We start from the raw sequence: 14,388 nt of genomic DNA, 5'->3' as shown, positions 1-14,388 counted from the left end.
ACTGCTAATGGAGTTTATGACAAGGAATGACAAAAGTAGCTTATATTGACCCCACAGGAGCTTATCTCTCTCCTGGAAAATACAGAGAGACCAGCAAGTCTTGTTTAAAATCACTGTGTTAGTGCCATGGATGACAGCTACAGGGAAAAATAAAAATCAGTGCAATCCTGCAAAGGCTTTTTATGCCTTTGCCTCATTTTAAGCACAGAAGTAGCTGCATTAATTCAAATTAAACAAAACTACCAGCCATCAAAGGATCAGGAGTTTATCTAAACCCATATGTAGGTTTTTCTTGAGGAAAACAACATTTTGCAGAGGTCAACAAGGTGTACTTGGTGGTTCCTACAGCACAAGGCTTTCCCTGCTGCTCAAAGTGCCAGCTCACTCAAACTGTGAGCCCAGGAGCCGGCTCTGCCCATGCTTGCAGTGGACCATGAAGCAGTCCCGTGGCATACAGCTGCCCTGACTGACTACAGACCACGTATTGAACTCGAGAAGGGCGGGGGGGGGAAAGAAGGGTTCTCCTCTTGTGGCTACCAGTCACCCTGGTACAGAGCTCATGTCCTCACCGCTACATGTGTAACCATGCTCACGCACACGCATGGCCCCACTGCCTCGCAACACGAGGCTTTAAATCCACCTACAGCATTCGGCTCACTACTACTTCTCATACTGGGGTAGGGAACAGAGCAGCCTGCCAGCACACAGGCTGAAGAAGTATTTCCTTTGATTGGCTCTAAATTTACACGCTGCTAAATTAAACTAAATGAGGTCTTTTGAAAGAAGATGGGACTGATTAGTTCCGTTCTAACACTCCTTCATTACTCATCCCTCCATCAAGTCTGTTCCTACTCCTATCCAGGTTTTAAAGAATCTCCTCCCATACATGCAGTCCTAAATATCTTTCTGTCTCTGTCGTCCATCAGGATTGCACATCAAACGCAGACTTCCTTCCTTCCTTGAAGCAACCATCTCCTATTCCACGAAGCAGAAAATATGCTCACAGGCGCACCCCACCACCAACTCCTGCCACCAAAGGACCTCTCCCCACAAAAAACTTCAGGGACATGGAGGGAGTGGAGTCGTCTCCTTCCCCTCCTTTACTGCTATCTTGTCTCCCCACTCCATTACATTACTTCTTCCTCTTCCTGCTTGGTTTTTGTTTTAGCCAAAAAAAGAAAAGGTAAAACACTGCATCATGCTGGTCAGTGGTGGACATCTATGAAAAAGCAGCAGAGCAGGGAGCACAAATAGTAATACATCTGATGCACTTCTGCATCTTCCAGAAGCTCCTGACCCAGGGTCTTCCTGAACAGCAGCCTCTATATTTGAACTCAAATCCAGATCAACCGGATTTTTGTTTTTCCCATTAATTGCTTTTGGAGCAGATCTGGACTTCTGACACCCACAGCAACTCAGCAATGAGTTCCACCATTTAATTCACACCACGCATGAAAGTACCACCTTGTGTTTCTGACCTGATGCTTGATATCCTCCTTCGATGTCCTCCTCTTTTCTAAAGGGTCAAAGGACCACCTCAAGGACCCACGAGCCCTTACTAAACTACAAACAGAGTAGAAGCAAAGCTCTCCATTTTCAGAAAACAGGCAAAGACAGCCTGTGACCAAAGCTTCCATCTCTGTCTTGGGTCACTGCCAAGTGCAACCAGGCTACAACTAACACCCACGTTCCTGAGCTGGAAAACCCAGAGCAGAGTTCATGGGCTCAAACTCCACCTGCTCCCAGAAGATCAGCGTATCCTTCTGGCCAGTGCCACAGTCAGGACCTCAATCTGAGACTGACCAAGACATACAGACCTCCCCTCAACTCACCTTGGAATAAACTGCTGCTTTTTACAGCAGAAACAGTTTTTTGGGTTTTGGTTTGGTTTTTTTTTTAGTTATAAAACAAGCAACAAAACTGGGATAATGAAAAATAGATGTATCCCTAAAACTCTACCTGCAAGCCTGGAAATAAAAAGAGAAAAGAAGAAAAAGAAATTCAACAAAGCAGTGGCTGAAAGAAAATGCACACTCCCGTAAAAATAGAGCTCACGTGTACCAAGAAGGCTGGTAGCAAATGACAGTACAGCCTCTTTAAAGCCTACAAACTCATGCCTGCCTGGAAGATGACATCTGCACAACAATTAGCAGTTTGCTTAGGTCCCAGGTAGGCAGGAGGAACTAACATGTGAAACACGGGGGTTTGAAGCTCCTGGAGAGAAGTCTGCACAGGCTGACATCTCATTACAAGACAGACGCACGCAGAGGGCATGAGAGGATTTCCAAACCAAATGTTATGTGGATACAATGCATTTTTAGAACTGACCCTTGCAGCTCACAAAGCAGAAAGGGTGGTAGCTGTGATCCCACCTGTATGGGGAGCATTTGCTCTTATTTAGGAACATTATTTTGGATCCAGCAGCACCCATGTACAGCTGCAGCCAGTCAGCACCAGAACCACTACAGGAGGACCACAAACTCCCCTTACGTGGAGCAGGGTGTTGGTTTTTTTCCCAATAATCCTCTTATGTCAAAGAAAATCAGGTACTAGGGAATGAGCAAAGGGTCACACTCAAAGAAGCCTCTGTTCCTGGGGCAGTCCTCCTGTCAGAGCAGGCAATGTTCTGGGCTTCGCAGTGCAGGGAGGTTCTGCTCCGCAGCTCCAGGAAATCCTGTCTGCACCAGTAGCCACAGAAACAATAGCATTGCCATTACACTCTCTATTAGCAGGGACATTTTTACTGATTTTACTAGCTGCGCATCAATAAATGCTGCACAGCCCTGTGAATAAGTTTGCTGTAGTCATAGGTGACAGTTCAAAGCAAGTCAGTATGAGGAACATATTTCATTAATGCCTTCCACTGCTGGGAACACACCACTCTTTCATGTCCTAACTCAAAGCCCACGCTGCGTATACTATGCCACTCCAATAAATCCATCTGAAGCCTCATCTGAATTCTGATCTGCTGCTTGAGGAGAGCACATGGACATCCCAGAGAGCTCCCCGGCCCCCTTGCCAGGCTCTGTTTTTACAGCCAACTGGAAGCAATAACAATAAGCTAATCCTTGTTCTCATCTAGGGATCGAGGGAGAAGTATGGGAATTATAAGTCTTGCAAAATTGTCTGCAAATTTATTAGTTCAGGCCAGGTATCTGTCCAGCCACCCTTTGTTGAGATGGCTGGTGGTAACAAAAGCATCAACAGCACACTATGTGTCTACGAGCACAAATAATTCACAGACCTCCCCTCCCTGAGCACAGGTCAGCACTGGAGAACAATCAAACAGGGAAAGACATCAAGGAACACAGCCCAAGCATCCTTCAGCTGAACTGGTGGCACGAAGACCTCCAAGCACTCACAGCTTCTTAGGCTGAAGCCAAAGTTTGATGGGCAATAACAGTTAAGGAAACTATTTTAAAGACAGACGTGTAAACTAGGATGTCTGATTGAAGAGGTGCACTCAGGACACATCCTGCAATCAGTGTCGAGATCCCTGTTCAAACACAATGTCATTTTAATGACGCTGGCATCTATGGCTGAGACCGGCATGACATGCTAAGTGATGTGCCATACAACGGAGAAAGAGAAGGAAATTTAGTTGACTGACCTGAAATTTTCTTCCTCTGAGCAATAGGGTCCCCAGGTCTGTAATGAGCACCTGTTTTTGCTGACTTGCTACTGAAGAGCAGACCAGTGTCAGTCAGACAACTTGGGAATGTCCCATAGCCAGCAGTCCCTCCTCCTCCCATGACTGTGCAGCTACACCAACAGGAGAAAGAAGAGGTTTTAATCTGAAATTCAGCCTGTGTGTAAGAGAAGAAACAGCTGGTGGACAAACAGAGGATCACTAGGAGGCCACAGGACACTCTGCCCTTCCCAGTTTCATTACAGTTGGGTCTTCACAACCCTCTGCTTTCAAACAGATGAGCAAGACCAAACTGCAAATAAAATTATCCTCTCTTCTTCCCAGAGGCACAGGGACGCAAAGGCTCCTGTTAAGTACAAACCAAGCTAAGAGAAGCCAGCCTGGAAATACTCATGTTTTGGTGGACACAGGCCCAGATGACCATGTGTCTGCTTAGCAGGTCTCAATCCTGAAGACTTGCCTCAGCTCTCCCTGCCCTCACCGTATGCGGACATTGCACTGTGGCTTCTGGCATGAAGCACAGGATTTCTTGGATTTCCCCTGGAAATGGGAACCATAAGAAGACAACTTGCCCATATTAAAAACCCAATGGCTCTCATAAGAGAGAACACAGGTCTTGTCCTTCCAAACAGGTTTACCTGGAAATGGTTACCTGCAGCACGTTTTAATGTGCAGGATCCAGCAGAAAGATGTGAGCTGATGGGCAAGATGCTGCAAGAACCACAATGAGCTACCAAACCTTGTACAATGTGAGCATTCCCTACTGCCTTCACTAAGAGCAGGACTTGTGAGACTCTGATATCACTTTTCCCCCTTAAAAGACATCTTCATCTTCTTTTCACGCTTTTTCTTCCCCAAGACAAGGCCCAGCAATTAATTGCACTTGCCCTAGGTGCAGTGCCCAGGTAAACTGCTGTGGCTCTGCACAGCTGGCACAGCTGGCAGTGGCTCTGCTCGACAGGCACCTGGGAGACCTCCTGCTCCATACATCTGTCTGAGCTCACTCCTGCCACGGACAGGTCCTGATCAGCAACATTTCCAAAAGGAGGCAGAAGTGAATCTTCCCCTTCATTAAAGCCAATGTTAAAACTACAAAGATCCTGGAAGAGATCTGAATGCACTTGACTGATCAAAGAACTGGATCTGAATAAAAATTAATAATAAAACCAGAATAAAATAATAATAACGAACCTATCTATCACCTTATGCAAAGCAGGAGAAGAGCCCTGAATGGCAAAACCAAACATAACAAGGAGCTTCCTTCAGGGACGCACGTAGTGTTCCTGATGGAGCCCCAATTTGTTTGTCCTCAATTCTCCCAGGACAAACCAGGCAGGAACAGACTTCTCTGGGTACGGACCCGCCACATTCAGCTGGCACAGGCTCTGCACAGCTTCGAGGTGTGACGTTGCATCTGCTTCTGCTGCGCTCAGGATGCTCTCAGCAGCTCTGCTCCTCCTGGTGTCCTGCCATTGGGAAAGCATGCTCATGCCTCCAGCGAGTATCCCCAGCTCCACACAGGAGCTCACTGCACCAAGAGCCCCCAACCCCTGCCGGAGGGTCCCACCTGGGCATGAAGCCCTACGTGTATGGGTGAAAGACAGGACAGTGAGCACCACTTGTTTGCAAACACCCTCAACCCTACCAAGATTTCAGCAGAGAAGGCGCAGCTGCAATACAGACCGTCTCATTGATCCCGCTTATGAAATTGCTTAAAAATCGTTTATTCTTCTTGCTTGCTCCTCATCATTTACTCCTACCAGGACTCTTCTCTGGTGTGTTAAAAACACTCCTACACAAGGGAAAAGTTGTGGGAACACCTTCCCGTATTTGGCTGCCTACAGAGAACCCACGCAGCAGGAGGCCACGCTTTTAGGTTTACAGGAATAAATCATGGCTCGAGCTCTGCTGGTGAGGCACAGCCTGCCCCCAAGCAACAGGCCCTGCTCTGACCTACAGCAGAAGCACCGCTCTGAATTGGGACCAGCATACAGGAAATTCTGACGTGGGACAGTAAGGATGGGGAGGGAGGAGAATAACCATGGCAGAAACGTGTGCTTACAGAGCCTGGCATCTACCGTGCAATGATGCAACTTTTATAACCTCCACTAACAAATAATAAAAATAAATATTAATAACCCCTACAGGCTACCTGCTTAGCTAACATCAGTCCCTCTAACAGCAGCTCAGCTACAATACCACCTAACGCTGGTCTTTCCTACAAGCACTGCCAGGTGCCGATGCAAGCGAGAGCAGAGCATGGATGTCTCCAGCGACAGAAGACAGCACAGCAGCACCCGGGCACAGTGAGGGCAGCTCTCAGCACCCGGCAGCTTCACCGGCACCGGCCACGGCTCCGCACAGGGACAGAGGATTGGGTTGTTGAAGGTCATTTACAGACAAACCTGGCATCGCTCCTTCTACCCGACCACAGCAACTCCGACTGTGTTGTTTATACAACCTCACACAGTTTAACATTAAGCATCACTTAGTCTATTAATTAAATTTACTTAATTAATTCCTTCAGAAACCAGTGTTCACAGAAAACACTGCTCTCCAGAGGGCCAGAGCACAGCTTTATACTTTGGTGGTTTGAAGTCTGAGCAAGGCTGCCGTCATCCTCTCCACCCACTCATTAGCGGTGATGGCAGAAGGGGCCACTCTCTGCCGTGGCTCAGCAAGATCCCCGATCCCAGGCGCTGCAGCCAGTGTGTCTCCAACAGTCCTCCACGCCAGAGAGCCCTGGGTCCAGCATGGGGGGATCTTCTGCTCCACTCAGGATGGAGCGTACAAAAGCAGAGCATGCCTCAGAGGTCAGAGGACCAAATTTATCATTTATTATTTATAAAAAATGCACCTATCTGAATTTCTGGCAGCTGCTCTCGCAGCACTCTGCGACAGCCTGCACACGCACGCAACATCCTCACTCTGCAGAGCTTTGGGGCTAGCAAGCACGTTCAAGTCCGTACCAGAGCGTGGGCGATGATTTGCACCAGTTTAGGACTCGCCTGGAGATAAGAGATGCACAGGGACCTTCAAGACAAACGTCTTTCTGAAAGCTGCCACACTGCCTGACCTCAACCACGTGAAACAGCTTTCTCCTTCCTCATTGCCTCCCCATCACCCCAAATGCCAGCTGAAAACACGTCTCCTCCTGCCCTGCTCCTATTCCTTTCTCCTGCTCCTTGCTGCAATTTCCCATGTACAGCACATACAATTGAGTGATATTTCCCCCCCACAAGTATCTATCATTTCCATCAGCCCCTATTTGCAAGGTGATGCCTTGCCTCGGACTAACCTGGGAGTCTGCCAGTGTTCAGTATATTTTTTTTACCCCTTCTGCTTTCCCAAGCTTGGAGAATCTAACAGGAAAGAAAGCACACACCACACTAGCCAGGTCACCGGGCACCCTGATGTCCCACTGCAGTTGGGCCCACAAAGAGCCAAAGATTTAATTGGCATACTCCCAGCCTCTCTGGAAACAGCTTTTTGTATTTTCCAAGTTCCTGCTGTTCACTCATGGCTCTTGCATCAAATAACAACCTCCTTCCCCTGTCAGGTGCCAGCTTCCCTATAAAGAGATTCAATTAAGAGGTTAAAAAACACATGCAAAATTCAAGCTCAGTATTAGAGAAATCCAACGCTGATGTACCAGGCACACAACTCACAGCAGTACCCACACCACGCCGCCTGCCCCAGTACAAGCATCTATCCCCTCTGTCTGTATCTCAGCCTGTCCCCGCCAAGACCCTCGCTGCCAGCTCCAGCTCAGCCCAGAGGTTTCCCGTCGGGATCACCATCTCTCCAGAGCTAAGGACACCCGCTGCCACAGCCCTGCAGAGCAGCTGGTGCAGAGGTGCCCCGACAGCAGGCAAGCAAAGGGCTTCTACAGCAGCCCTATCAATCTGCCAGAAACAGTGAGCTGTGAAGTTTATGAAAAATGCATTTCCTCACCTCTACGGTGCACCGGGTGGCAGTGACAGCTCTTACTCGACGTGACGACCCGCGGGTACAGGTCACAGCAGGGAGCAGGACAGCACGCAGGCAGCAAACGTGTGGCTCGCCTGTCGCGTGCTCTGGCTATGTGGCCAGGATTAATGTGGCGTGGCAGCTCATGGGATTAATTGCACGGGATGCCTGGCTGGACGCCCAGCTCAGAACCTCCCTTGCAAGCGAGTTGGGCTCCCCCACACTTCCAGTTTTATGGCAAGTTCCCAGTTGAAAAGGTGGAGGGCCACTGGGATCCGCCTCATGGGCCAAACACCCCCAGAAGCTGCCAGATCAGCCACTGGCACCAAAACCCAGAATAAAGCCCTAACAAGCCAATTTTAAACCCTCCCCTGAAGGGGAATAAGGAGCTCTCTGGGGATGAATATAACCTATGGCCAAGCAGGTTCCCTCGGGATCACTCCTGGCTTTGCCCTGAATCTCTGCATGAATATGGGCAAGTCGCTCCCCATGCTGGGGCTCAGTTGTTCCACTCTTTAACACAGACGCCACAGCTATAACCAAGGCAATCGCGGGGCTCCTTCCACTAATGTCTGCAGTGATATCTTCACGTGCTTGGATGAAAGGCATTATCCAAGTTTGCTTATTCTTTTCACTGCATTAGTACTTTTAAAGTGGTCTCAGTGGTCTTAAGCAATTAAATAAGCCCTGGGACAGTAAGGAGCACAAAGAGACATCCGAGAGACTACTAGTACCATCATCTAGAAATGACTCTCATGATGATTTCCATTCTTCTACCCAGGCATTTCCCACCAAGACTAAAAAGAGAGTCTTGCTCCCCGAGCGTAAGAGCCTCCCCAGTCTGAAACCAAAGCAGAACAGCCAGCCAGCAGCAGGCAGCATTCGTTCAGCAGTTTTTTTCCTAAGGAAATTTAAAATAGCAAAGAGCTCCAAGGGCTGCAATTGCAGAAGTAAATGCAGAGACATGGGGAGCTGAAAGAGAACATAATTCCTTCCCTCTCCTGTTCTTCATCATCTGCCACCTCTACTTTGGGGAATGTTTTTTTGCCTTTTAGAGCTATTTTAGATGTTACTTGTAGCAACATATGGAAAAAACAGTTTGAAATGTGACAGTGCAGCCTCCCTTTAATTAAACAATCCCTCAGGGACCCCATAATTGCTCTGGCCAAGCACAGGTGCTGGACGCTGCATGTCTGCTTCCTCGGGCATGGATGCAGGCCCAAGTCCTCCAGCAGAGGAGGAGGTTTCACAGACCCCTCTGGAGGCCTGACTGCCATTATTAGATGGCCCAGATCATCCACAGGGGCTGTGACCTTCCTGCTGTCGTCCTGCCTTTTGCCTCATCAGCCTCTGCTAAGCAGAGCTTTGATCACCCAAGTGACTCCCAGTTCAGAGATCTTCTTTCCTTTTGCTGCCTAGACATGAAGGATGCTGAGCTGGAGTTCCTTAGCATCTCGGCTTCGGAGGGGCAGACTTTGATGTTGCACAGAGTGCCCGTCACTGCGATTCGTCTGGTCTCTTCAAACAGCAGCAGAGCCACAGCTTGTGATCTGTGCAAAACAGCGTCTTCCTTGGGGAAGAAAAGTCACACTGGCGCTCATCTCCACCTTGTCATGGCAAAACAGGCTGTATTGGTGCTTCAAAGAGTTCTTCAACCTTAAATCCTTACGACATAGTGACAAATCAGGGAACCTGCCTCTACATCTCACGAATCCCAGCAGAGGTTATGAAAAAGCATTTCTGCAAACGTCTTAGCCACCACAGGACCCTGCATGTGCCATCAGAGTCGCACCAGCCTCCACGCTTGAGGGCTGCAAGGTCCGCAGGGCTACTCTCTGCAGGGAAGGCTCAAACAACCACTTCACTACCAACATTTGAACTGTGCCATAAAGTGTGCACAATGAAGGGTCATGGATAGACTCAAAGAATTAGTAAACCTTCCAAGCAGTAGGACTGCTCCTAGTCCACAGGTGCCTCCTGAGCTCCATGACCACGCTCATTGCTCTTCAGAGCCATGGGGTTCACTCAGGAGCAGTACCTTAGCTCCATCCCACTGCCCCTCAGCCACAGGAAAGGCAGGCTCCAGCAGCCCAAAACCTAGGCTGGGGAAGGAGGGGATGCAAACAGACATGCGACCAGGAGTGGTTTTCCTCCACAATTTTCCCTTCCAAGGGACAATGACTGTGTTTGTAACCTCAGCACCTTCCTGTCCAGAATGACAAGACCCACTGTTTCTCATCTGGAGCTTGGACCAACAGCAGGAGACCCAGCCACTTAAAAGGAACATCTTTTTGTTAGAGAATACCCTACAAAGAGCCATTTTGTGGACTGGTATATCTCAGTAGCCGAGCAGCACCAGTCCACAAAGGGTCCTTTCTTTGGCAGTCCTGGCTGTCACTGCATCTGCTGCCTCTGCCGCCTCTGCCACACACCCACAGGCAGTGGGAAGCAGCAGCCAAAGGATACAGTGATTTTCGCTCTCCGTTTCTTGGCCTTGGCTGTACTTGCAAAGCCAAGGAGGACTCTCAAAATCTCCCTGCCTGCTGTAAGAGCTAACAGCAGGCTGTTAGCCACTCATACTCTTTAAGCTCTGATGAAAAAATGCATCTGCAGCACCTTTCTCTCTGCTGTGAGACAGCAGAACATCCTGAGCAGCTTCCTCTACATGCTGGTGGTGCTACAGCCTCATCTTGCCACATCTGGTGGGGAGATGGCAAATCCATCACAGGACTGCCAGGCCACATTTGTACAGAGGGAGCTTCTCCCATAAAGACCAGAGACTTCAGCTGCTCCCTCCTGCAAGCAGATTTTATCACATGATGGACAAACTATTCTGCAGAGCTTCTGCATCAGCTGCCATCTAAATAAAGCTGTGATGTGAATCAAGGCTGTTTCAATGACAGCCTCTACAGTGACTTCCAGTGACCACAGACGTCACACGTCGAGACAAGTTTTGGCACCGACCCTGATCCAGGGAGTGAGAAATCTCAGTGCACCCAGAACCAGGCAGGGACAGTTACTCACATGTAGAAGGGTTTGCAGCATCAGGGTCAGACCACATATTTTTTCTGAGGCAAGGACCCTGTCATTTATGCATTAAATGGCACATTTATTCTGCTAGTCATGAAGGAATAATAATTACAGTGGCCTCCAGTCTCCAGCTCTTTCAGTCTGTACTTAAAGAAAGAGCAAAAAAGGACCAAAGCAAACAGCACTTCCACAAAAACTCTCTGAACTGGCTTTTAGTTGCTGGACAAAAGAGTGGCAGCTGATGAACCACTTCGCTTATTGTCCCGTCTAATTTCTATTTCATAACAGCAACCCGGCACTGCAGGCAAAGCACTTCAGGAGGCAAAGCACCACTCGGGTGGTTGAGCAGATCTGACCTTCAGCCTCCTGCCTCATCGCAGTGCTCCAGGTGTGCCACGACTGCCCAGAACCGTGCTGCCTGCAGTGCTTTCTTCTTTAACCGCAGGGTAAGCAGCACTGAGCCAGCCCGGGCATCTGGCGGGCTCTATGTGGCTAAGTGCTTTTGAACGGCACTGGAGGAGCCAGCACATGCCGGTGGGTCTGTCCACGTGCAGAGCTACGAGATGCTCTCTCACAAACACATTTCTAGTGCACATAACTCTCATTCTAATCATGGAGTCAGTCCTGTTTCAGTGGAGATTTACAGAGAGGGGTTTTTTCTCAGAAGTAATAATAGATGGACAGCAGGAAAGAGAAGAAATTAATGAACACCATAATTATTCCCAAAGTTGCAAATAGGAGTGATTCCTCACCCTGAGACAACTCTGGAAAACAAGATTAAAATGCTTAGGGGACATATTCTCAAAACTGTAGGTAATAGAACAGATAAAATGTATTTACAGTAACTCACAGGGGACATGTACTTTCTATTCTGCTGAGGAATGTAATATTCCACTCCTCATTACATAGTTAAAAGGGTGCCCTAAAAAAAGCAACTTAACAAAGCATCTTTAATGGCAACTGGGTCCGGTTCCAGAAACACAAGCTCTCTTCTGCCCCGCACACCAAGGTGCAACAAGAAACACAACAACCATCTGCAGGAACACCCAGCACATAAGCGACATTAATAACCTATGCAAACAGCACAATTTAACAACCGGCAAAAAGAAGGCTGGAATGGGAGGTGGGCTACAACAACGTTCCCTCCACTGACACTTTCTAAGAGGAGGAGGACGGCAGGCTTGCCTTCCCCAACTTCCCCGGTGCCCGCAAAGCTATGGCTGCCAGCTAACAGACTGTGCCTGAAGTACCCACCAGCAGAAACAATTTGTCATGTGTCAGATCAAATAAACTCTTATGAGACCACTGTACTCCCTGAAGCAGACGGCTGCCAAACTCCAAAGGAGAAATCCAAGAAACCTAGCTGGCCAGTGTCAGACCCAAGTGCTTACGAAGACCAGCACACTTTTCATTTTTAAAACACATCAGTACAACGCAATCTGTTCCTGTGCAGCGCTCCCATGCGAGGCAGCCATCAACAATATCCATTACTAAAAAGAATTCGGTGTTTAAATTATCACACTGGAATGAAGCTCCTCATAGCCCAGAAACTTCACGTTCCACATCCAGCGGCACAGCATCTCGCTCATCGTAGGGAGGCATTAAGAGGGCTAATGTTTGTCAAAGTGCCTTGGCGTGGTAAGGTGCTGCAATGGATTACCATCCATCTGAGCAAGCACTCCTCCTCTCCCAGCCAGGCTCGCGCTCTCTCACTAGAAGTTAATTCCCCCAAAACTGAATTACAGATTACTTTTTTTTCTTTTAAATAGTCCTAGAGCCTTTTATTTTTGTTCACTCCTAAGCGCTATCATAGCTTCCCACGCCCTGGGCTTGTGTCATTCCAGACATTGTGTCGAGGCCCCTTGCAGGTCCCCCATTTGCAGCACAGTCCTGCAAGAACCATTAAAGCACAGGCTCTGGACTCCCAGCACTGGCCCTGCTGCAGGGCACATCATTCTCTCTCTGTTATCCTGCTGGACAGGAGAATGAGCCCCTAAACCTGTTCTGGGCACATCTGCAAGATTTAATCATGCCAGCCAGTACTGTGGGGAACCAAAATCACTCACCTGCTCCTGCAAAGATGAAGCTTATGCACGTACTGGTCCGCAGAGGGCAAATCCCTCAGCGCAGGGCTCAGCCACCTGCTCCAGATGTTACAGATGCCAGCGTGTTTCATATGGGGTCGGCCACCCGAGCCCCAGCATGGCCAGGAAAACCTTTCCTTCCATAGAAGATAAATAATGGCCTCAGAAAAGTTTATCTGCAAGAGGCCTGAGGTCCTTGGATAGGAAGCTTGACCAGCCCACAGAGGAGGTTAGCTTAGCACAATGTGAGAGCGATCAGAAAAAAGGCAGGAGATCCACAGGAAGGACATGAGAAGTAGGAGATGCTACATTGAGTCATCAAAAAGCAACTGCCTGCCCCAAAACCCAGCAATGGAGCCTCGAGTGACACTACATATCAACAAAAAGAAGTGAGAAAAGGAAAAAAATGGCAGCCTAAAGCAAGGAACAAGGGAAGAACAAGGTGGCAGGCACAGGGCATTCCCCTTGGTATTGGCAGTACCAGCGCAAACCTCAGCTGCATGGTTTTTTTTCCAGAATTTATTTAAAGAGCATCTGATGCCTCATGACAAGTTATATTTAGACACTGGTTTATCTGTACCAGGACTCGTCTCCAGCCATAGGGACTGGCATCAAGCACAGGACATCGTCTTGCCAGCCTTACTTGGACAGGATTGTTGTTTCCTACAAGCATCTCATCCAGCACAGAAAACACCATCAGCCGGTACGTGCACCAGGAGAGCTGTAAAGTACTTGTGGGACTGCTTTCCAGCAAGGAGAAAACATAGGCTGTTACTGTAATACAGAAAGTGTTAAACCAAGATCTCCTGAAGGAGGAGGTTAGCAGACAGAAGTCTGTCATTTACAGCAATGCTTTTCAGGCACTTAACAGCTGCAGAGATGCCAGTCAAGCACCAGGTTTCCACAGCCTCTCCCAGGCTTTACATGCTCCAATTTCGACCCAACAGCTCTTTGGACAGTGACCCACCCCGGGTCAGCCAGCAGTGAGCAGAGCCAGCACCAGGCATAGCCAGCCCTTGCCCGCAGCCACCCCACTGCCCTGGCCCAGGATCCATTTGCAGGCAGGTTAAGTAGGCAAAGCTTTAGGCATCAATCCAGGACACGGCTTGAACTCAAATCTCTGAGCAGAGGATGGGGGGTCCGCCTCTGAAGAATTTACCTTTTTTTCAGCTCTCTGACTTGGACAGATTTCAGAGAGAAATGAAAGGGCTATAGTGTGCTGCAGGAGTCCAGGGCACCTGCACTGATTTCCTCAGCAAATTCTGCTTATGTTTCTAAACAATGGAAAATTTCCCAAACACTAAGAGACGACAAAACCCATGCTAGCCACCAGAAAACAGCCAGAATTCAACAATGCTCCAGCTAGCAATCTCATTCTGCTCCTCAAGCGATCCTCCGCACAAACCCAAAGGAGCCCATTTACATCATCACCAATGAATTTCTTTACCAGTAGAAAACTTGTACAAGTGCCACGCTTGTGAGTGCCATTATGATTTCTAACAGCTTCCCGCTGACGTTGAACAGACTTTCCAAGCTTCTCTGCATACATTTTGTACTTGATTACCCCACACTTGCTGGAAGAAAAGGAACAAAATGCACTCAAGAGCCACTTGCTTATTCCCGATTTGGGTACAACAATGTCGGATGCAACAACAT

The 14,388-nt window shown here is 48.5% G+C and overlaps 1 protein-coding gene across 3 annotated transcripts in view; it reads right to left on the bottom strand.

The window, feature by feature from the left end:
- Positions 1-14,388, bottom strand: part of SIL1 (SIL1 nucleotide exchange factor) — a 100,074-nt gene that overhangs the window by 76,571 nt on the left and 9,115 nt on the right. Inside the window, exon 3 of one of the 3 annotated variants that reach the window (XM_069773105.1) lies at positions 3,611-3,762. The exons of the other annotated variants lie outside the window; for them this stretch is intronic. The gene's annotated coding sequence lies outside the window, so the exon portion shown is untranslated. The remainder of the gene's footprint in view (positions 1-3,610; positions 3,763-14,388) is intronic. 3 annotated transcript variants of the gene reach the window in all.

The sequence above is a fragment of the Haliaeetus albicilla genome, chromosome 27 (assembly GCF_947461875.1).
Source record: "Haliaeetus albicilla chromosome 27, bHalAlb1.1, whole genome shotgun sequence".
Classification (NCBI taxonomy): domain Eukaryota; kingdom Metazoa; phylum Chordata; class Aves; order Accipitriformes; family Accipitridae; genus Haliaeetus; species Haliaeetus albicilla.
Note: the sequence above shows the minus strand (reverse complement) of the source record. Positions and strands in the feature narration are given on the sequence as shown.